The following is a 23,639-nucleotide window of genomic DNA, read 5'->3' as shown; positions in this document are numbered from 1 at the left end:
AGTGTACCCACCTGTGTACCCACCAGGAAAGGATTCTAAGGCTGAGACTGGGTCTTAGAATCCTTAAGCCAGGAAGCAGTGAGAAGCAACAGAACCACGACTGATTCTCAGAGTTTGCACAGGCCTGGGAGGGAGGTGGATCTGATCACTCAGATCTAATCCAACATCTGTGCCAGGAAAGGGAGACTGCACCCTTCAGAGGTTACAGACTGGCTTGAATCCCATGGCACACAGCTTCTGACTCTCAGACCAGTGCTCTTTCCACTACATGGCTCTAAAGACTGGATGACAAGAGGCTAAAGGCAAAGGGCACTCTGAAGAAACTGTGCAAGACTGTGGGGGTTGGTTCCACCATCTCTCTAGGAGCAGAGATTGGGACATGATGAAAAGCCCCAAGATGGCAGCGGGTCTGCTACTGCGAGAGTATTAAGCAAGAATTACTAACCCACAGGAACCTAGTTATGTCCTGACGATTAAGGCTTTAGTAATTTAAGTATTTCTCCCAAAGGGTGTGGATTTATTGGCTAACGCCACAGTTAAAAGGAGAAGTGTGTGTTCACTGACCAGTTGTATAGCAGAAAAATTAGAAAGGCTGTGGAGATCAGGTCCATGCACATTGCTTGTAACCTTGCCTTTGCTCTCCTGACATTTCATTAAGCAGCAAAGTCCGCTTCTCTTTGGATAGTTAGCCTCCTCCATTCTATAGACCTGGCAAAACGACCCCACCAAGGCCGTGACTCGAGTTTAACTCCATCCAGTAGCCACCTCCTCAAACTCTGAAAGGAACGTGATTCTGTCACTTCCCTGGCCTGCTTGACCCCCAGGGGGACAGTCCTTTCCCAGGTGGGGTCTGTGCAGAGTCTGTCCAGAGAGGGCAGGGGAGGAGGGCAGGCCCTTCCACTGTGTCTGGTTTGTCCCTGCGGGCACCACACTGACATCCCCTGAGTGTGATGTACCACTAGCTGCCTCCTTCAATTTTGTTCAGGTTTGGGACCTGGTACAAGGGGAGGAAGGGGGTGATCCAGCCCCACAGGTAAGTCTTGGCCAATCCTGGTAACTCCACTGTTCTCAGCAGGGATTGGATAGGATGGGCCATCCATGGCAATTCTGTCCATTAAGACTTGAGGAAAAGTCTGTTGGGGGTTTCTGGGAGGATCTTTCTCTCTCTTAATCAGAGGCACAAGGAAGAGACCACTCTTCTGACTTTGGGCTTTGTCTGCAATGCAGTCATTTGGGCACCAAGAGGAAAACTGGGTCCCACCACTGGCTGGGACAAGCAATGCGCGGAGGCTGCCACAAGGGGGTCCCATGGAGCCACTGAACGAACCAGCCGCCAGGAACCACAGGCCAAGCTGACTCATCCTACCTGGGGAGGTTTTTTATGGGGGGTAATAACAGACCCTCTTCACAACTAGACACTCTATCTGGTCCATGAGGTTACTGTCACCCTTATTTCACAGAGGACCCTGACGCAACAGCATGCCGCTAACCAGGGCCAGGAGAACACAGCTGAGCCTGTCAACCCCAAAGCCCTGTGTCTTTCCATCTTCCCTCTCCCTGTGGGGCCTCCTCTGGGCCCTGTACACAGAAGGTGCCTCATATGTGCTTGATAGCAAACAAGCAGTCTCTCTGCTCAGTTCCCTGGGAAAACTTCCCAGAGACAGGAAGCAGACCCTCTCGGAAATCCAAGCAGCCACCACTGGCAGTCTCCTTCATATCAATCAACTCTCCATTTCAACCATAAAAAAAAAAAACTTCCCACACAATCCACCAGAGATGCTCAACCCGGAGCCAGGGCCAGGGCAGGAAGTAGCCATAAACTGTACCCCGGGGCCTCCACTTCCATCTGCTGAGGAAAACCCTGCTCTCTGTCACAGGACTGTGACATCAGGATTGTAAACTGGCTGGGGAAAAAAAAATCAAAATCGAGGCACAACGCTAACGACACATTATAAGCAAAGTGACGGGGCTACCCCCACAGCGTGGATGCCCCCAGTCCTGGGGACCCTGCCAGCTATTCAACACCTTATCTCACTCACTCACAACCAGGGAGAGAAAGGAAAAAATGACTGAGCAATTACGGACTGTCAACCTTTCAGATGGAGTCATTAATCCACTGCCACCTGCGGATGTGATGCAGCAGGTCTGAGAGATGCTAAAACCGAATCAGGCAGATGCAGGGAGGTGAGCTCACACAGAAGCCCACGGGCCAGTGTTCGCCTTCCGAGCTCTGTGCATCCACAGCTAGATGGAAAACTCACGGGTTTGGTGGACCTGGGCTTCCATCTTAAGTCCAGGCAAACTAGTGAACCTCTGCATTTCCATTGCAAAATGAAGACGAACCGAGTATTCTTTCAACCAAACAGTGCTGACGGTGCTGCAGGCACCGTGTGGGGCCAAAGGTGAGCAAAGCAGGACGTTCCAGGAGGGACACAGACACGGAATCAGGCAGTGACGACAAGGGTCACCCCACAACAGGGTTGGTGCTCAGACAGGGGAATCAGTGACGTGGCTGCTGAAGGCAGTGGGAGGGAATCTGATGAGGCTGAGGGAGGGCGTCTATGTGTGGACTCCGTGTGTGCGGAAAGCACTGGTAGAGCCTTCAATATGGCAGGGGATGGGGAGGGGGTGAGAAAGAACCTGGGGCACTGATGCCACGGGCTGAAAGAAGTTCAGGGGGCTGGGCCTGAGGGGAGGAGAGTGCAGATGTCATCCCTAAGACAGCGATGAGCACAGAAGGGCACACGCCAGGCACAGACATGATCCGATAGACTGCCATGCGGAGAATCAAGTGGAGAGGGTGACTGGGTGCAGAGGGACCAGCCGGAGACTCCTGGGATATCAAGGTGAGAGGCGGTGGTGGCCTGCAGCAGGGCAATGTGTGGGGCTGGGGCATTGAGAAGAGCAGGACAGATATTCAAGAGGCAGAACCAACGAGTGGGAAACTAGGTGTGGGAGGGAAGGCAAGGAAGGAGCCGTGTCATGTTCAGATTTCCGGCTGAGACAACTGGACCTAACGCTGCATCAACCAGCAGCTGGAGGGGCGTCAGGCAGTGAAGCGGGCATCGAGAGACAATGAGAAGTTCAGTGTGGGGGGTCAGGCACGGTGTGAAAGCTCCAGGGGCATAAACATCTGCCCGCCTCAACTCTAACTCCTAATTCCAGCCTACCCAGTTTTGTACATCACATCTTACCAATTTTTAAACACACTTTTTCACTTCTCTGAAATCAGGATGTTTGTAAATGAACAGGTGACCCATTTAGTTGGCAGTATTCTTAGTGGCATATACAAGGGTGGTATATACAAAGGATGAAATCTTGGATTTGATGAAATAATGTCTATCAGCCTTAAAAGAAAATAGTACACAAAGAAAATAGAATTTCTCTCCTTATGACGTAAGTCCTACCTAGTTCCAGAAAGATCTGAAGTAGCCTTTAAAATAAAGTTCATAGGACAGAATGATTTCTGTAAAACAAAAATCACCCCTGGGATGGAATATTGAAAAGAATCCTCAGAAGACCCACTCCTCCACAGGAAGGGTTCAGCTCAAATAAAAACAAGAGGTCAAACAAGCTTCCAGAAGCCCCCAATCCTGAGAACTAAAACACAGACCAGGAGACAGAATAATCTAGAAGGAAAAAAAAAAAAAAAAACAACCAGCAAGAAACTGACTGACAGACACCACAGAGATGGGTATGGCCTGGAGGCCTCAGGAAAGATATCTTCTAAAAAACAGTGGCTCTGAGGATCTGATGCGGCCTTGAGAGCTTTATTGCTGCTCTTTCCAAAAAGGATATGACGAGAGACGGCAATGTCTTACGGATACTGCTCAAGAATTCCATACACCTTTGGATTTCCCTGGTGGTGCCGTGGACAAGAATCCACCGGCCAATGCAGGACACACGAGTTTGATCCCTGGTCTGGGAAGATTCCACATGCCGTGGAGCAACTAAGCCCATGCGCCATTACTGCTGAGCCCACGCTCTAGAGCCCACTAGCTGCAAGAGCAGCCAAAAATAAATACTTAAAAAATAACCTTAAAAAAAAAAAGAATTTCATACATCTTCATTCAAGAACTGAACAAGCATCTCCTGTAAAAAAACAGAACATTCTGTAAGAATAATCTGTGTGCTTTCCTGACTTTCATAAGCCAAGACACACGTCTAGGTCTACACTCTTTCTGGAGGAGCCAGGCTGCTGGCACATACAAGTCTGACTCATTGAAGACAGTCGGTCCTTCCATGGGGGGTTCATGATGCAGACCACATGGCTGCCTGCCTCCTCCACAGAGGAGCGAAACAAGGGCTTCAGGATGTCAGCATCAGAAATCCCAAGGGCTTCACTTCATTTCTCTTCTGAAACTGCATCTTCTGCCCCGTCACGAAACACTAAGTCACCTCTTACCTTCCCACAGCTCTGACCTTTGCCATCTTCTATAACCAGGCTCTACTGGGGGCTGGTCAGAATAGCAATAATTATGGAAGTGTTCACGCTAATAACTACAATTTTTGAGAACTTGCTATGGGCCATGCTTTGTTTATATGTTCTTATTTAATTCTTACAAAAACTCCTTCAGAACATGAACCCCATTTCACTAATGAAATATTTTATTTCAAAAAAATGAGCCTGAAGTTTACCAGTTAGCCTAAAAATACCACCACCAAAACAACACCAAGAGAAGAGCAGGAAGAGGGGCTGCTTGATGCTCACATTCCAAGACCCCAAGATGCCTTCACCTGGTTTATTTTGCTTACTTAAAGACTTCCCCTGTAGGAGGAAAAATAAGAAAGTAAGCAAAAGAACAAGATTCAGGAAACTCTTTTTCTCCAAGTACACGTGGCTAGAGGTCTTTAAATTGTTAGGCACAAACTCTATTAAAAATAACAGTGCCAGAGAAGGACATGAACTCACCTCATCTCATGAAAACACCAAATCAGAACTAACTGTTAAAAAACCATTGACAAAAAAAAAAAAAAACAACACTGAAACATACCAAAAGAGATGTCCTACATCCAAAGACAAAGAAAAACCATGAGACAGTCGGAGGGTACAATGGCAATAAAATCAAATCCCATACCTCCTCTCCCAGAATGGGCAACTCATAAACGGGAAAATAATCACATCACAGAGGTCCCCCCACAAGAATGAAAGTTCTGAGCCCCAAGTTAGGCTCCAAACCTGGTGGGGGGATCTTAAGCATTGGGAGGAGGAACCCCAAGAGCATCTAACTTTGATGCCCAGAAGCATTTGATTGCAGGAATTCCACTCTAAGAGGGTACACACAAGTTCATATACACCAGGACCCAGGGAAAAAAGCAGTAACCTTATAAAAGCCTGGGTCAGACCTACATGCTAGTCTCCTGCAGAGGTAGGACACAGCTATGACTCACCACAGGGACAAAGACACTAGCGGCGGTAGTTTTGGGGAGTACTCTTGGCGTGAGCCCTACTGGAGGCCACCATTTGCTCACCAAGACCAGGACCCACTCAACAGCCTCCATTCCTGAAACACCTCAGGCCAACCAACCAAGAGGGGAAGAACACAGCCCCACCTATTAGTAGACAGGCCGTGTAACTCTTCCTGAACCCACAGTTGCACAGTCAACAGACCCCTTGAATTGCCCTTGCCCACCAGAGGGACAAGACCCACCTCCATCCATCAGTGGGCAGGAAACAGTTCCTTCCACCTGCACAAGCCTCTCAATTCAGTTCAGTTCAGTCACTCAGTCGTGTACGACTCTTTGCAACCCCATGAACTGTATCACTCCAGGCCTCCCTGTCCATCACCAATCCCGGAGTTTACTCAAACTCATGTCCATTGAGTCGGTGATGCCATCCAACCATCTCATCCTCTGTCGTTGCCTGCTCCTCCCGCCTTCAATCTTTCTCAGCATCAGGGTCTTTTCCAATGAGTCAGTTCTTCGTATTAGGTGGCCAAAGTATTGGAGTTTCAGCTTCAGCATCAGACATTCCAATGAATATTCAGAACTGATCTCCTTTAGGATGGACTGGTTGGATCTCCTTGCAGTCCAAGGGACTCTCAAGAGTCTTCTCCAACACCACAGTGCAAAAGCATCAATTCTTCGGCGCTCAACTTTCTTTATAGTCCAACTCTCACATCCATACATGACTACTGGAAAAACCATAGCCTTGACTAGACAGACCTTTGTTGGCAAAGTAATGTCTCTGCTTTTTAATATGCTGTCTAGGTTGGTCATAACTTTTCTTCCAAGGAGCAAGTGTCTTTTAGTTTTATGGCTGCAATCACCATCCACAGTGATTTTGGAGCCCCCAAAAATAAGGTCTGTCACTGTTTCCATTGCTTCCCCGTGTATTTGCCATGAAGTGATGGGACCAGATGCCATGATCTTAGTTTTCTGAATGTTGAGTTTTAAGCCAACTTTTTCACTCTCCTCTTTCACTTTCATCAAGAGGCTCTTTAGATTTTCTTCACTTTCTGCCATAAGGGTGGTGTCATCTGCATATCTGAGGTTATTGACATTTCTCTAAGCAATCTTGATTCCAGCTTGTGCTTCATCCAGCCCAGCATTTCTCATGATGTACTCTGCATATAAGTTAAATAAGCAGGGTAACAATATATAGCCTTGACATATTCCTTTCCCAATTTGAAACCAGTAGGTTGTTCCATGTCCAGTTCTAACTGCTGCTTCCTGACCTGCATACAGATTTCTCAAGAGGCAGGTCAGGTGGTCTGGTATTCCCATCTCTTTCAGAATTTTCCACAGTTTATTGTGATCCACACAGTCAATGACTTTGGGATAGTCAGCAAAGCAGATGTTTTTCTGGAACTCTCTTGCTTTTTCAAGGATCCAACACATGTTGGCAATTTGATCTCTGATTCCTCTGCCTTTTCTAAATTCAGCTTGAACATCTGGAAGTTCATGGTTTACATACTGTTGAAGCCTGGCTTGGAGAATTTTGAGAACTACTTTGCTAGCGTGTGAGATGAGTGCAATTGTGCAGTAGTTTGAGCATTCTTTGGGATTGCCTTTCTTTGGGATTGGAATGAAACTGACCTTTTCCAGTCCTGTGGCCACTGCTGAGTTTTCCAAATTTGCTGGCATATTGAGTGCAGCACTTTCATAGCATCATCTTTTAGGATTTGAAATAGCTCAACTGGAATTCGATCACCTACATTAGCTTTGTTCACAGTGATGCTTCCTAAGACCCATTTGACTTCACATTTCAGGATGTCTGGCTCTAGGTAAGTGACCACACCATCGTGATTATCTGGGTCATGAAGATCTTTTTTGTATAGTTCTTCTATGTATTCTTGCCACCTCTTCTTAAGATCTTCTGCTTCTGTTAGGTCCATACCATTTCTGTGCTTTATTGTGCCCATCTTTGCACAAAAATTTCCCTTGGTATCTCTAATTTTCTTGAAGAGATCTCTAGTCTTTCCCATTCTATTATTTTCCTCTATTTCTTTGCATTGATCACTGAGAAAGGCTTTCCTATCTCTCCTTGCTATTCTTTGGAACTCTGCATTCAAATGGGTATATCTTTCCTTTTCTCCTTTGCCTTTCGCTTCTCTTCTTTTCTCAGCTATTTGTAAGGCCTCCTCAGACAACCATTTTGCCTTTTTGTATTTCTTTTTCTTGGGGATGGTCTTGATACTGCCTCCTGTACAATGTCACGAACCTCTGTCCATAGTTCTTCAAGCACTCTATGAGATCTAATCCCTTAAATCTATTTCTCACTTCCACTGTATAATCATAAGGGATTTGATTTATGTCATACCTGAATGGTCTAGTGGTTTTCCCTACTTTCTTCAATTTAAGTCTGAATTTGGCAATAAGGAGTTCATGATCTGAGCCATAGTCATCTCCCGATCTTGTTTTTGCTGACTGTATAGAGCTTCTCCATCTGTGGCTGCAAAGAATATAATCAGTCTGATTTTGGTATTGGCCATCTGGTGATGTCCAGGTGTACACTCTTCTCTTGTGTTGTTGGAAGAGGGTGTTTGCTATGACCAGTGCATCCTCTTGGCAAAACTGTTAGCCTTTGCTTTGATTCGTTTTGTACTCCAAGGCCAAATTTGCCTGTTACTCCAGGTATTTCTTGACTTCCTACTTTAGCATTCCAGTCCCCTATAATGAAAAGGACATCTTTTTTGGATGTTAGTTCTAGAAAGTCTTGTAGGTCTTCATAGAACCATTCAACTTCAGCTTCTTCAGCATTACTAGTCAGGGCATAGACTTGGATTACTGTGATACTGAATGATTTGCCTTGGAAACAAACAGATCATTCTGTCATTTTTGAGATTGCATCCAAGTACTGCATTTCAGACTCTCTTGTTGACTATGATGGCTACTCCCTTTCTTCTAAGGGATTCTTGCCCACAGTAGTAGATATAATGGTCATCTGAGTTAAATTCACCCATTCCAGTCCATTTTAGTTCGATGATTCCTAACATGTTGATGTTCACTCTTACCATCTCCTGTTTGACCACTTCCAATTTGCCTTGATTCATGGACGTAACATTCCAGGTTCCTATGCAATATTGCTCTTTACAGCATCGGACTTTATTTCCATCACCAGTCACATTCACAACTGGGTGCTGTTTTTGCTTTGGCTCCATCTCTTCATTCTTTCTGGAGTTATTTCTCCACTGATCTCCAGTAGCATATTGGACACCTACTGATCTGGGGAGCTCATCTTTCAGGGTCCTGTCTTTTTGCCCTTTCATACTGTTCATGGGGTTCTTTTTTTTTTTTTTTCATTTATTTTTATTAGTTGGAGGCTGATTACTTTACAATATTGCAGTGGTTTTTGCCATACATTGACATGAATCAGCCATGGATTTACATGTGTTCCCCATCCTGATCCCCGCCTCCCACCTCCTTCCCCACCCCATCCCTCTGGGTCTTCCCAGTGCACCAGCCCTGAGCACTTATCTCATGCATCCAACCTGGGCTGGTGATCTGTTTCACCCTTGATAATATACATGTTTTGATGCTGTTCTCTCAAAACATCCCACCCTCGCCTTCTCCCACAGAGTCCAAAAGTCTGTTCTGTACATCTGTGTCTCTTTTTCTGTTTTGCATATAGGGTTATCATTACCATCTTTCTAAATTCCATATACATGCGTTAGTATACTGTATTGGCCTTTATCTTTCCGGCTTACTTCACTCTGTATATTGGGCTCCAGTTTCATCCATCTCATTAGAATTGATTCAAATGAATTCTTTTTAATGGCTGAGTAATATTCCATGGTGTATATGTACCACAGCTTCGTTATGTTCATGGGGTTCTTAAGGCAAGACTACTAAAGTGGTTTGCCATTCCCTTCTCCAGTGGACCATGTTTTGTCAGAACTCTCCACCATGACCTGTCTGTCTTGGGTGGCCCTACACGGCATGGCTCATAGTTTCACTGAGTTAGACAAGGCTGTGGTCCACGTGATCAGATTGGTTAGTTTCATGTGATTGTGGTTTTCAGTTTGTCTGCCCTCTGATGGAGAAGGATAAGAGCCTTATGGAAGCTTCCTCATGGGAGAGACTGACTGAGGGGAAAATAGGGTGTTGTTCTGATGGGCGGGGCCATGCTCAGTAAATCTTTAATCCAATTTTCAATTGAAGGGTGGGGCTGTATTCCCTCCCTGTTGTTTGACCCAAGGCCAAACTATGGTGGAGGTGATGAAGATAAGGGGGACCTCCTTCAAAAGGTCCCAGGCAGGCACTGCTGCACTCAGTGCCCCCAACCCTGCAGCAGGCCACCGCCAACTGACACTCCACCAGAGACCCCTGGACACTCATGCACAAGTCTGGGTCAGTCTCTTGTGGGGTCACTGCTCCTTTCTCCTGGGTCCCGGTGCACACAAGATTCTGTTTGTGCCCTCCAAGAATCTGTTTCCCCAGTCCTATTTAAGTTCTGGTGGCTCTATGGTGGGATTAATGGTGACCTCCTCCAAGAGGACTTATGCCATACCCAGGTCTACTGTACCCAGAGTCCCTGCCGCTGCAGCAGTTCACTGCTGACCTGTACCTCCTCAGGAGACACCCAAGCACAGTTCTGTCTCAGTCTCTATGGGGTCTCTGGGTCCTGGTGCACACAAGGCATGTTTGAGCCCTCTGATGCTGCTAAGTCACTTCAGTCGTGTCAAACTCAGTGTGATCCCATAGACAGCAGTCCACCAGACTCCTCCATCCCTGGGATTCTTCAGGCAAGAATACTGGACTGGGTTGCCCTTTCCTTCTCCACTGAGCCCTCTGAGCCCAGCCTTATCCACCAGCAGGCAGAGAGCAGAAGCAAGAACTACAGCCCTGCAGACTGCAGAACAGAAACCACAATTACAGAAAGCTAGACAAAATGATATAGCAGAGGAACACATCCCAGACAAAGAAACAAGAAAAAAATCCCAGAAGTACAAGTACAATCTACCCAAAAAAGAATTCAGAGTAATGACAGTAAAGATGATCCAAGATCTTGAGGAAAAAATGGAGGCACAGACCAAGAAGATACAAGAAATGTTTTTAAAAAGAGCCAGAAGATTTAAAGAACAGAGATGAACAATATAATAAATGAAAAACACACTAGACCGAATCAGTAGCAGAATAATGAGGCAGGGGAATGGATAAGTGAACTGGAAGACAGAACTTTAGAAATCACTGCTGCAAAACAAAATAAAAATAAAAGAATGAAAAGAAATGAGGACAATCTAACAGACTTCTGGAACAACATGAAATGCACCTTTATTCACATTACAGTGTTCCACGAAGGAAAAGAGAGGGAGAGAGGACCTGAGAAAATATTTGAAGAGGTAATAGCTGAAAACTTCTGTAACACAGGAAAGGAAACAGTCACCCAAATCCAGGAAGCACAGGGTCCCACATAATATAAACATGCCAAGACACACAGTAATCAAGTTGACAAAAATTAAAGACAAAGAGAAAATATTAAAAACAACAAAGGAAAAGCAACAAGTAACAAAAAAAGGAATTCCCCTATAGTCATCAGCTGATTTTTCAGCACAAACTCTGCAGGCCAGAGGGAGTGGTATGATATATTTAATGTGATGAAATGGAAGAACTTAGAATGAAGAATATTCTACCCAGCAAGGCTCTCATTCAGATTTGACAGAGAAATCAAAAGCTTTAAAGGCAAGTAAAAGCTAAGAGAATTCAGCACCAGCAAACCAGCTTTACAACAAATGCTGAAAGAATTTCCCTAGTTTTCTCAGGGGAGAGGGCACAACTAGAAACAAACAAACAAAAAAAAAAAAAATCACAAATGGGAAAACACACCAATAAAGGAAAATATACAGTAAAAGTCAAAAGTCATCCACACACAAATACGGTATCAAAAGCAGCAACTATGAAAAGATGAGAGTACAAATGCAGGAAATGGGAAATGCACGTGAAATTAAGAGACCAGCAACTTAAAATAACCTCTTATATGTATAGACAGCTATAACAAAACCTCATGGAAACTGCAAACTAAAAAACAATAGATACATACACAAAATGAAAAAGCAACCCAAACACAACACTGAAGATAGTCATCAAATCACAAGAAATGTGAACAAGAGAGGAAAGGAAGAAAAAAGACCTACAAAAATAAATCCAAGCAATTAACAAAATTGTATTAGGAACATACATATTGATAATTATGTTAAATTTAAATGAACTAAAGGATCCAACCAAAAGATATAGATCAGATGAATGCATACAGAAACAAGACCTGTATATAAGAGAACCACTTCAGATCTAGGGACACAAACACTGAAGGTGAGGAGATAGAGAATGTATTCCACGTAAATGGCAATCAAAAGAAAGCTGAAGTAGCAATACTCAGAAAAAAACAGACTTTAAATTACTGTAACACGAGACAAGGAAGGACACTACATAATGCTCAAGAGATTAATCCAAGAAGAGGATATAACAATTGTAAATATATATGCACCCAACATAGGAGTACCTCAATATGTATGCCAAATGCTAACAGCCATAAAAGGGGAAATAAAGAGTAACACACTAATAATGAAGGACTTTAACACCCCATTTACACCAGTGAACTGATCATTCAGATTGAAGATCAATAAGGAAACACAGACCTTAAATAACACAATAGACCAGATAAACTTAAATTAGTATTTATAGAACATTCCATCCAAAAAAGCACTTTCTTCTCAAGTGCACATGGAACATTCTCCAGAACAGATCACATCTTGGGCCTCAAATCAAGTGCCAAAAAATTTAAGAAAACTCAAATCATATCAAGCTCCTTTTCTGACCACAACGCTATGAGAATAGAAATCAAGAACACCCAGGACTGATCTCCTTTAGGATGGACTGATTGGATCTCCTTGCAGGGACTCCAAGGGACTCTCAAGAGTCTTCTCCAACACCACAGTGCAAAAGCATCAATTTTTCAGTGCTCAGCTTTCTTCACAGTCCAACTCTCACATCCATACATGATCACTGGAAAAACCATAGCCTTGACTAGACAGACCTTTGTTGGCAAAGTAATGTCTCTGCTTTTTAATATGCTCTCTAGGTCGGTCATAACTTTCCTTCCAAGGAGTAAGCATCTTTTAATTTCACGGCTGCAATCACCATCTGCAACCAGTCCATCGTAAAGGAGATCAGTCCTGTGTGTTCATTGGAAGGACTGATGCTCAAGCTGAAACTCCAATACTTTTTGGCCATCTCATGCAAAGAGTTGACTCATTGGAAAAGACCCTGATGTTGGGAGGGATTGGGGGCAGGAGGAGAAGGGGACGACAGAAGATGAGATGGCTAGATGGCATCACTGACTCAATGGACATGAGTTTGAGTAAATTCCGGAAGTTGGTGATGGACAGAGAGGCCTGGCGTGCTGCGATTCATGGGGTCACAAAGAGTCGGACACGACTGAGTGACTGAACTGAACTAAACAAGAAAAAAAGCTATGTTAAAAAAAAAAAACCGACAAACGTGGAGGCTAAAAAATATGTTACTAAACAATCAATGGATCATTGAAGAAATCAAAGAGGAAATTAAAAAAAAAAAATCTAGAGACAAATGACAACAAAAACATGATGATCCAAAACCTATGGGGCATGGAAAAAGCAGCTCTAAGAGGGAAGTTTATAGCTTCCAACAAACCAAAACTCCCAACAAACCAAAAGTCCAACTACAATCTTACCTCAGGAAACAAGAACAAACACAAATAAACAACCTAACCTTACACCTAAAGCAACTAGAGAAAGAAGAACAAACAAAACCCAAAGTTAGCAGAAGGAAAAAAATTATAAAAAGCAAAGCAGAAATAAATAAAATAGAGAGATGAAGAAAACAATAGAAAAGATCAATGAAACTAAAAGCTGGTTCTTTGAAGAGATAAATAAAATGGATAAACCTTTAGCCAGACTCACCAAGAAAAAAAGGAGGGCTCATATCAATAAAACTAAAAATGAAAAGGGAGAAGTTATAATGGACACCAGAGAAATACAAAGGATCATAAGAGACTACTACAAGCAACGTATAGCCCAATAAAATGGAAAACCTAGAAGAAATGGAAAATTCTTAGAACAGCAAAACCTCCCAAGACTGAAACAAGAAGAAATAGAAAATATGAACAGACCAACTACAAGGACTGAAATTGAAACTGTGATTTTAAAAATTCCAACAAAAAAAAGTCCAAGAACAGATGGCTTCAAAACGAACTCTATCAAACATTTAGAGAAAAGTTAACAACTATCCTTTTTAAACTCAAAAAAAAAAAACGTAGAGGAAGGAACACTCCCAGCCTCATTCTATGAGGCCAGCATCACCCTGACACAAAAGTCAAATAAAGATAACAAAAAGAGAGAAAAGAAAATTACAAGCCAATATAGAAGAACATAGAAGCAAAAATTCTCAAAATACTAGCAAACCAAATCCAACCATACATTAAAAGGATCATACACCATGATCAAGTGGGATTTATCTCAAGGATGCATGGATTCTTCAATGAAAGCAAATGAATCAATATGATATTCCATATTTACAAACTGAAGAATAAAAACCATATGATTTTTGTTTATGGTGTTACAAAGTGTTCTAATTTCATTCTTTCACATGTGCTATCCAGTTTTCCCAGCACCACTTATTAAAGAGGCTATCTTTGCCCCACTGTATATTCTTGCCTTCATCAAAAATAAAGAACACTTCTGAACACCATACACAAAGATAAACTCAAAATGGATTAAAGACCTAAATGTAGGACCAGAAACTATAAAACTCTTAGATGAAAAAATAGGCAGAACACTCTATAATATAAATCACAGCAAGATCCTCTATGAACCACCACCTAGAGTTATGGAAATAAAAACAAAAATAAACAAGTCAGACCTAATTAAACTTAAAAGCTTTTGCACAGCAAAGGAAAACTGTAAATAAGCTAAAAAGACAACCCTCAGAATGGGAGAAAATAATAGCAAATGAAACAACTGACAAAGGATTAATTTCCAAAATATACAAGCAGCTCATACAAGTCAATACCAGAAAAACAATCCAATCAAAAAGTAGGCCAAAGACCTAAACAGACACTTCTCCAAAGAAGACACATAGATGGCTAACAAACACAGGAAAAGATGCTTACCATCGCTCATTATTAGAGAAATGCAAATCAAAACTACAATGAGATATCACCTCACACTGGTCAGAATGGCCCTCATCAAAAAGTCAACAACAATAAATGTTGGAGAGGATGTGGAGAAAAGGGAACCCCCTTGCACTGTTGATGGGAATGTAAATTGATACAGCCAACTATGGAAGCCAGTATGGAGATTCCTTAAAATTTTAGAAATAAAACCACCATATGATCCAGCAATGGATCATTCCTAGGCATATACACTGAGGAAACCAAAATTGAAAAGACACATTTACCCCAATGTTCATTGCAGCACTATTTACGATAGCTAGTACATGGAAGCAACCTAGATGTCTGTCAAGAGATGAATGGATAAAGAAGCAGTGGTACATATATATAATGGAATATTACTCAGCCATAAAAAGGGATGCATTTGAGTCAGTTCTAATGAGGTGAATGAACCTAGAGCCTATTACACAGGGGGAAGTAAGTCTGAAAGAGAAAAACAAATATTGTATACTAATGCATATATATAGAATCTAGAAAGATGGTACTGATGAAATTATTTGCAAGACAGCAAAGGAGACACAGACATAAAGAACAGACTTATGGACCCAGTGCCAGGGGAGGAAGGAGAGGGTGGGATGTACGGAGAGAGTAACATGGAAACATGCATTATCATATGTAAATAGATAGCCAATGGGAATTTGATGTATGACTCTGGGAACTCAAACCAGGGCTTTGTAACAACCTGGAGGGGTGGGATGGGGCGAGGGGTGGGGCAGAGGTTCAAGAGGGAGGGGACATGTGTATATCAACAATGATTCCAGTTGATGTTTGGCAGAAACCAACACAATACTGTAAAACAATTAAAAATAATTTTTTTAAAAAATACATGATCATCTCAATAGATGCAGAAAAGCTTTTGACAAAATTCAAACCCATTTATGATTTTAAAAGACCCTCTAGAAAGTGGGCATAGAGGGAACCTAACTCAAAATAATAAAGGCCATATAGGACAAACCCACAGTTAACATCATTCTCAATGGTGAAACACTGAAGGCATTTCCTCCAGGATAAAGAACAAGACAAGGATGTCTACTCTCACTCACTTTTACTCAATATAGTTTTGGAAGTCCTAGCAAACAGAGAAGAAAAATAACTAACAGGAATCCACATTGGAAAAGAAGTAAAACTCACTGTCTGTCTGCAGATGACATATACTATGCACAGAAAATCCTAAAACACTACCAGAAAACTACTAGAGCTCATCACTGTACTTGGTAAAGTTGCAGGATACAAAATTAATACATCGAAATCTGCTGCATTTCTATCACTAACACCGAAAGGTCAGAAAAAGAAATTAAGGAAACAAACACATTGACCATCACAGCAGAAAGAATAAAATACATAGGAATAAACCTACCTACGGACACAAAAGACTTGTACTCAGACAACTAAAGATGCTGATGAGAGAAATCAAATTATGACACAGATGGAAAGATATATGATGTTCCTGGATTAGAAGAAACAATATTTTCAAAACAACTACAATATCCAAGGCTATCTACATATTCAATGCAATTCATATCAAATTACCAATGGCATTTTTCACAGAACTAGAACAAAATTTTTTAAAATCTGAATGGAGACACAAAAGATCCCAAATAGCCAAAGCAATCTTGAGAAAGAAAAACAGAGCCGGAGGAATCTGGCTCTCTGACTTCAGACTTTACTACAAAGCTACAGTCATCAAAACACTATAGTACTAGCACATAAAACAGAAGTACAGATCTATGGAACGGCATACAAAGTCCAGAGATAAACCCACACACCTATGGTCAACTAATCTATGACAAAGAGGCACAACATACAATGAAGAAATGACAGTCTCTTCAGTAAGTGGTGCTGGGAAAACTGGACAGCTACATGTAAAAAATGAAATGAGAACATACCCTAACACTACATACAAAAATAAACTGACCTAAATATAAGGCCAAATACTGTAAAACTCTTAGATGACAACACAGGCAGAACACTCTCTGACATAAATCGCAGCAATATCTTTTTTGATCCAACTCTAAGAGTAATGAAAATGAAAACAAAAATAAACAAATGGGACTTAGTTAAACTCAAAAGCTTTGCACAGCAAAGGAAACCATAAACAAAACAAAAAGAGAGCCCACAGAATGGGAGGAAATATTTGCAAATGAAGCAACCAACAAGGAATTAATCTCCAAAATATATTAAAAAACTGATGCAGCTCTATATAAAAAACCAAACAACCTGATCAAAAAATGGACAGAAGATCTAAATAGACATTTCTCCAAAGAAGACATACAGATGGCCAAGAGGCACAGGAAAAGATGCTCAGCATAGCTAATTATTAGAGAAATGCAAATCAAAATTACAATGAGGTACCATCTCACACTGGTCAGAATGGCCATCATCAAAAAAATCTACAAACAATAAATCCTGGACAGGATATGAAGAAAAGGTAACCTTCTTACACTGTTAGTGGAGATGTAAATCGGTACAGCTACCATCGAGAACAGTACAGATGATCCTTTAAAAACTAAAAATAAAACTGCCATATGATCCAGCAATCCACTCCTGGGCATGAATCTAGAGAAAACCATAATTCCAAAAGATACACGCAACCCAATGTTCATTCAGCACTATATAGCCAACACATAGAAGCAACCTAAATGTCCATCAACAGAGGAATGGATAAAGAAGTTGCAGGATGTACATATATGTGTGTGTATGTGTGGATAAATATAGATATATATGTATGGATACACACACACACACACACACACACACACACACACACTGGAATATTACTCAGCCATAAAAAGAACAAAATAACACCATTTGCAGCAACATGGATACAACTGAGATTACCATACCAAGTAAAATAAGTCAAACAAAGACAAATATGACATTGCTTATATACAGAATCTTTAAAAAATCATACAAATGAACTTATTTACAAAACAGAAATAAACTCAGACAGACTTAGAAAACAAAGTCTGATTTGAGTTATGATTACTAAAAGGGAAAGGTGGTGGGGGAGGGGTAAACTGGGAGTGTGGGGTTGACATATACACACGACTATTAAAACAGATAACCAACAAGGACCTACTGTGTAACATAGGGAACTCTACTCAGTATTCTATAACAAGCCTAAATGGAAAAAGGATTTGAAAAATAACTGATGTGTATAAGTGAATCACTTTGCTTTACACCCGAAACACAACAGAGTAAATCAACTATATTCCAAACAAACTAAAAAAAAAAAATTTTTAATGGTGCCAGCACTGAATTGAGCACAAAGACAAAGGGAGTCATTTCAAACCCTCTGTTGGCCACTGGGAAAGTTGTCAAGTAGAAAAGGCCAGTTTCAACTTCACTACATGTTTTTTTCCCAAGAAAGACACAGGTCCCCAAGTCCCTTCCTTCAAAATGCTCCTAAATAACGTAAGATTTGTTGAGACCTTGAAATTGCACTCAGGAGAGCTATCACAGTAACTTTAGGGGTCACGTGTAGGCCATAATAAAATAGTAGTATTTAAATTCCCTGTAGCTCAAACAGTAAAGAATCTGCCTGCAATGCAGGAGACCTGAGTTCCATCCCTGGGTCAGGAAGATCCTCTGGAGAAGGGAATGGTGACCCACTCCAGTATTCTTGCCTGGAGAACCCCATGGACAGAGGAGCCTGGCCAGCTACACAGCCCAGGGCGTCACAGAGTCGGACATGACTGAGCGACTAACACTACCACTACACTTGTGTGTAAAACTTGTGGAATTTGTATTCAGATATAAAAAGACTATTTGGGTATAATTTTAAAAGTCTTTAAATAATTATGAAGGTTTATCATTGCCATACACATTGCTTGCATGATATATTAATTTCATATAGTTTACAAGTTGGGATGCTTAATGAAGAACCAAACTTCTAATTAGTATGTATTCATGGAAAAATGTAATTTTTTTTTTTAACCAAAATTTGCTTTACAATACACCAAAAAGTGAGAGTGGGATGTGACTGTACAGGTATATCCACCCTTCGTTAAACCCAAAACAGTCAGAAAAAGCACAAAATTGCACATCTCTGTAAATCAGCTGGAACCAAGGCTCTGAATGCAAGAAGGAACTGATGTATGCACTCAAGTCCACTCACTTCTACATTCAGTCCACAGAAAACTCTTAAAGAATCTCTAGTCCAGCTAGTCCACCTACAGTTGAGGAAACTGAGGCCAGGGCCAGAAGTGACCCTGACTTCAGGATCTGCAGAAGTTATTTATCAGGAGTAAACTTCTTCAAACACTAGATTAGTGGCAGAGATGGAATAGGTGTAGTAATTATACTTAAAACATCCAGAAACAGCAGCTGACAACAGAAGACAAGGAAGAAAGACTAATGAGTTTATCACAGAATAAATAATACTAGGTCTTAAGAATAAAACATGAAGCTGAGTCATTATGGAAAGGTCTTAGACTGTTTTCCATCAAAAATGTTTTACAATAAACTAGAGCTTTCATTCCAACATGTGGAAGGTAAGTCCTGTGGTCCTAGGGATAGCCTTTATGCCCAACAATGCTAAATAACTGTTATATATGTGTGTATCTGGATTTTTTTCAATGCTAGATGAAGCTTGTTTTTGAGATGTGCACACATCTCACAGACAGTAAAACAAATACTCTGAATTCCGAGGACTAAAATAACTTGTATACAGATGACAACTTATCTAAATGACCTGAAATAAAAATGACTGCAAATGAACCCTCAAAAACATACAGTACTTAAGCATTACTAATCACCACTCCCAAGGCCGTGCATATATCAAACGGCCAGTCTTATCAACATAATGATGTTGTGGGAGTCCAAAGACAGGAAAACTATGTAGATAAGAATTTATTATTCCAACAAGAAGTAACAAGAATGTTAGGTTGACATGATCTCCATCCTATGGTCAAGTCCTCCTCATCTTTCCTCCCCTTGTAGCTCAACTTTACCTCTTAGCAACAGAACAAGGAAGAGGTGACTCTTCTTGCATCTTCCATCTCTAGACTTTAAATGTATTCCCAGTGTTGCCCCTTCCCTTCTCCCTTCCACACAGGCCATTGCTTCCCCATCACCTGTACAAAGAACAGAACGTTGAAACTCTCCCAAGATGATCTCATGCCTTCGTGCGGGCACCTCCAGGCGGGTGGACCGGCTGTTCATATGTGCTCGCTCAGGACGGTGCCTGGAACACTGTACACCCCCTAGGTACCCTCACTGGGGACCTGGGTTCAGGCCTCTGCCTTTAGATCTCCTGTGACAATTTTAACTACTTTTATCTCAGCCAACTCCTTTGCTTCACAGTCACTTCAAGAATGATATAGAGGAAAGAACAGGAGTTTTGAAGTCAGAAAATCCTGGGGTGAATCCCAGCTGCAGCACCCAAATTGAGCTCTGGGACTGAGAATAAGTCACTTCTTCTCCCTGAGCTTTAGATCCTCAGGCCTAAAAGGAGACAGCTGTGTAGAGGAAAGGAGATGATGCCCATAAAGTGCCCGGCGCACAGTAGCTGCTCAACAGATACTTCCCCCTCCCTCTCTCCCTGTCTCCCCATTTCTGGTCTTAGCCTCTTTTTCTGAGAATATTTTCTCCCATCTCTACTCACTGACTTCTCCCCATATGCTTCCTATTGGCACAATCTTCTACACCTGAATCACGATGAGCGAGAAACCTATATTGGGAAATGAGATTATAAGCATGCCAAACTGTGGATCTTCAAACAGAAATAACAAGACTGCAAAATAGAAACGCACTATAGAGGGCTGACTAAAGACAGGGACCACCAGCCCTTCTGCCCCTCTTCCCCCTTATTTGCCAGACTTAGCAAATAAAAATATAAGACCCCAAGTTAAATTTCATTTTCAGAAAAACAGAAAATGTTTTTCTAGTATGCCCCCAGTAGGTATTGTAGTAGAGAAGGAAAATGCCTCTTTACCAAAACAGAAATCAGTAGAGAAAAGATAATTAAGGTCATGACTATCAGAGAAAGAGGCTGCTGTCCCCTCCACCTTATGTAAAGTTCTTTGAGAAAGGGAATTCCTGCCCCCGAGTCCTAATGCAGTGGAGTCCTGGAGTTCTAGGAAGTGCCATGAGGCAAGTCAAATAACAACCACTATCCTTCAACTCCATTAAGCATCAGAGCTTAGTGGAAAGGTGGATGGGTTTTGAAGACCTCAGTTGCTCAAGCATCCTCATTATCTTTACAAAGTCTGTCCACCAAATGATTGCTACATGAGTTTTATGGTAATTTTTATTGATTTTTAAACAGTATTTTATTCAATGAGCAAACATATTTCATATAATCCTAAAAATACTGGAAAAGAGGAGATAAGCTACCTATACATGAGTGAGTTTTCTCAATATATTTGGGTTGGCATTTTCTGTTTTAAAAAGGGTGATAAACTACACAAGAAAATGCACATATATTTCTGTACAAATGGATATATCATCTCCCATCAGGATTACTATAAAAATCTCTCAATTAGAAATATCATCTCTTATCAGGATTATTGCAATAACCTCTCAGTAGGACTCCTGGCTTCTGCCCATTCAGTCTCTCTACAGCTGCCAGGATGATCCTCCTAAAACCTGTTAGATCCTGTCACTTATCTTCTCAAAGTCTTCCAGTGTCTTCCTACCTCACTCAGGAGAAGAAAAGTGAAAGTCGCTTTCACATGAAAGTCATGTCCGACTCTTTGCAACCCTACAGACTGTCACCTGCCAGGTCCTCTGTCCATGGAATTCTCTAGGCCAGAATACTGGAGTGGGTAGCTGTTCCTTTCTCCATGAGACCTGCCAACCCAGGGACCGAATGCAGGTCTCCAGCATTGCAAGCAATTCTTTACCGTTGAGCCACAAGAGAAGTTCTGAGTGAAAGTTAAAGGTTTTTTCAGTGGCCTGCAAGTTCCTACAGGGCCCCTCTGACCTCACCTGCTCCTGCCCAGATTCCTCAGCTCCAGCCACACCACTGCTGCCTACAACTTTCTTGCCCAAGACACCTTTACATTTGCTCCCATCCCCAACTTCAAGTCTTCTCTGATGCCAATTTCTCCAGGATGCCTTCTTTGGCCACTTTTTCAAATCATAACCCCTATTCCGGTGAGTCCCATCAATATACTATATATATATCACTTAGTTACATGTTGTCTCTCTCTCCCCCAAGAATATAGGGCAGAAATGCTGGTGTTTTGTTCACTTCAGAATCCCCAACATGTAAAACAGTATGTAGTAGGCATTCATTAAGCAGTTACTTGAGGAATGTTGAAGAAACATAAGGTAAAAATAATGTATAATCATTTTGAAACAGATGTGAAAGTTTGACCATAAAGAAGGTTGAGCACTGAAAAATTGATACTGTTGAATTGTGGTGTTGGAGAAGACTCTTGAGAGTCCCTTGGACAGCAAGACCAAACCAGTCAATCCTAAAAGAAATCAACCCTGAATATTCATTGGAAGGACTGATGCTAAAGCTGAAGCTCCAATACTTTGGCCACCTGATGCAAAAAGCTGACCTACTGGAAAAGACCCTGATGCTGGGACAGATTGAAGGCAAAAGGAGAAGAGGGTGGCAGAGGATGAGATGGTTGGATAGCATCACCAATTCAATGGACATGAACTTGGGCAAACTCTAGGAGACAGCGAAGGACAGGTAGACCTGGCATGCTGCAGTCCATGGGGTTGCAAAGAGTCAGACACAAATTAGTGACTAAACAAAAACAAATTGTTTTGAAATAGGAGGGAAGAGAGCAGGGCACAACCTTTGAAAAAATGACATAGCCAGCAGTCACAACACAAATTGATTAGAACCAAGTGGGTACAAAATGGTGGACTAGTCAACTTCCACTAGACCTTGGGCCTCAGTGTACACTCATTCAAACACATCAAGCTGGCAAAATGATATCCACAGGCACCATGACAGTCCCAAGGCCAACCAAAGACCAAAAAGTGGGCTGTGGCCCATCTCCTGGAAATCTCTGCCACTTCCCCAAAGTAGTTGGAATAATCCTCCCACTCATTAGCCTATGAAATTACTCAGCTCATAAAGGCTGACCACACCATATTTTGACACAGCTTTTGCCTGAGATGGCCCACACTCTGTCTGTGGAGGGTATTTCTCTCCAAATTCACTTCTTACCTATCACTTTCTCTCACTGAATTCTTTGTGATGAGACATCAAGAACCTGAGCTTCATTAAGTCCTAAAAATAGGTGTGTGATCTCAGTTGGAACATTATGGGTTTTGGCTGGGTTCAAGTCTCAGTCTGAGTTGCAGGTTTCAGTTTTACTGGAGTAAATTGTATTTACTGAAATCTAAACAATGTGGAATTGTCTTCAAGATTTCAGAGTTAAAAACTAGCTCTTCCCCTGAAGTACCTCACCTGCTTTCTTCTTTCCCTAATCAGAAAATCATAAAGAGCCAGAGAGAGGAGTGTGGTTTTCCCACTTCTGATATTAATATTCTAAAATGTAGAACAGAGCATTCTCACTGTTGGTATTTTATAAATCATATGATTCTTTAAAAGTACACATCCTGAAGTAACATCCTTTTCAAGCGCTTCTCAAGTGTCCCTGCTCAGGCTAAGAACAGTGAAATGCCAGAGTAACAGATGAACTGATCATCACATTTCAGCAATGGGCATTCAGTAATGTTTGCTGATACAAATGACCTTTTTTTTGGCCACACAGCATATGGGATCTTAGTTCCCCTACCCCCCCTGCATTGGATGCCTAGAGTCTTAACCACTGGACCACCTGGGAAGTCCCCACGGAATGACCTGTAAATGAGAGACATGGGACTTCCCTGGTGGTCCAGTGGTTAAGAATCTGCCTGCCAATGCAGGGGGCATGGGTTTGCTCTCTGGTCCAGGAAGATTCCATAGGTCACAGGGCAACTAAGCCCATGCTCCACAACTACTGAGCCGATACACCTACAGCTCGTGTTCCACAACAAGAGAAGCCACCACAAGGAGAACCCAGCACGCTGCAACTAGAGA

General features: G+C 41.9%; 1 protein-coding gene across 4 annotated transcripts in view; it reads right to left on the bottom strand.

The window, feature by feature from the left end:
- The window catches only part of GSDME (gasdermin E), a 66,736-nt gene that overhangs the window by 30,055 nt on the left and 13,042 nt on the right, over window positions 1–23,639 (bottom strand). The gene's annotated exons all lie outside the window — the stretch shown is intronic.

The sequence above is a fragment of the Dama dama genome, chromosome 18, assembly GCF_033118175.1.
Source record: "Dama dama isolate Ldn47 chromosome 18, ASM3311817v1, whole genome shotgun sequence".
Taxonomy (NCBI): domain Eukaryota; kingdom Metazoa; phylum Chordata; class Mammalia; order Artiodactyla; family Cervidae; genus Dama; species Dama dama.
This window is presented reverse-complemented; position numbering and strand designations above follow the sequence as displayed.